The 1,050-nt window shown below is 37.7% G+C and overlaps 1 protein-coding gene across 2 annotated transcripts in view; it reads left to right on the forward strand.

Moving 5' to 3' along the window:
* The window catches only part of brms1la (BRMS1 like transcriptional repressor a), an 11,121-nt gene extending 10,368 nt beyond the window's left edge, over positions 1–753 (forward strand). For both annotated transcript variants that reach the window (XM_080011810.1, XM_080011811.1), the window contains exon 9: positions 1–753. This exon is cut by the window's left edge and continues 1,680 nt beyond it. The gene's annotated coding sequence lies outside the window, so the exon portion shown is untranslated.
* The last annotated feature ends 297 nt before the right edge of the window (positions 754–1,050 follow it).

Consider the following 1,050-nt stretch of genomic DNA (forward strand, 5'->3'; position numbering starts at 1 on the left):
TACACAAACCTTCTGTCGTAACTCTTAAGAAGTGTCATGTGCTTCTTAACTAAGTGCTTTTGAGACGTTGACTTCCTAAATGCCGAACCCTGGTGCTTGTCCTTTCACAATATGCAGTTTTTTCTACTATAACTGAAGTTCCTGCCTACCTCTTCTTGTGCATATGATCATACTCCGTCACTGCCTCTTTCTTTTTTCCTTGCTTTCTTTTCTGTATTTTGCAATCCAACTTGATGTGTGAACTGATCCCATTTTAATACTAGACATCTGAACGACATTTGCAACCTTTTTACCCAGAGAGAGCTCCATATGTATCTACATTTGTAGTTTTTGGAGGGAAGGGGTGGGAGAAATGACACTGTTATACACATCGAAAGTGTTCCGAACTGCCATTCATCCACATTTTTTTTGTGGGGTTTTTTTCGGGGTGTAATCAGAAAAAGAGTGATTGAGCTTTACATTTATACAATCCTAGAATATTTACACTCTGTTTAAGGTGAACTCCCGGAAATCCTTCTGAAATGTGAGATTTAATTTGCTCCCCACTCAGATACATCTCTCTTTAAGAAACTCATTCTGACTTACTCAACTTTTTGGGGTCGTTATACAGTATGTCAAAGTGAAAAGTGTTTTGTTGTGCACAATGATCAGGTACATTTGTGTAACAAAAAAAAAACAAGGTTTCTGTGGGTGTTTATTAAACGGATTCCAATTACTTGTTTTTACAATTAAAGACATTTTTCTTTTGCATAATTACAGTTGTCTTCCTTTCAATTCAGTTCCTTGTTTTATTTGTAATAATAATTTAAGTGATCACGATATCATCCGAGGATTTGTTGAAAATTCAATCTTCAATCTTTACGCATATATGTTATGACACAAAGGTATTGCAAAAATCATCTATATAAGTCCCAACCATTTGGAGGCCCCCCCATTTGGAGTTAAGACCCTCCCACTTGTCATTAAGATCCTCCCATTTAGAGTTAAGACCGTTCCATTTTGAGTTAACCTGTTAAACCCGACGGACCCGCCGGCAGGTCCACGGCGCGG

This window comes from Zeus faber (assembly GCF_960531495.2).
Source record: "Zeus faber genome assembly, chromosome: 13".
Taxonomy (NCBI): Eukaryota; Metazoa; Chordata; class Actinopteri; order Zeiformes; family Zeidae; genus Zeus; species Zeus faber.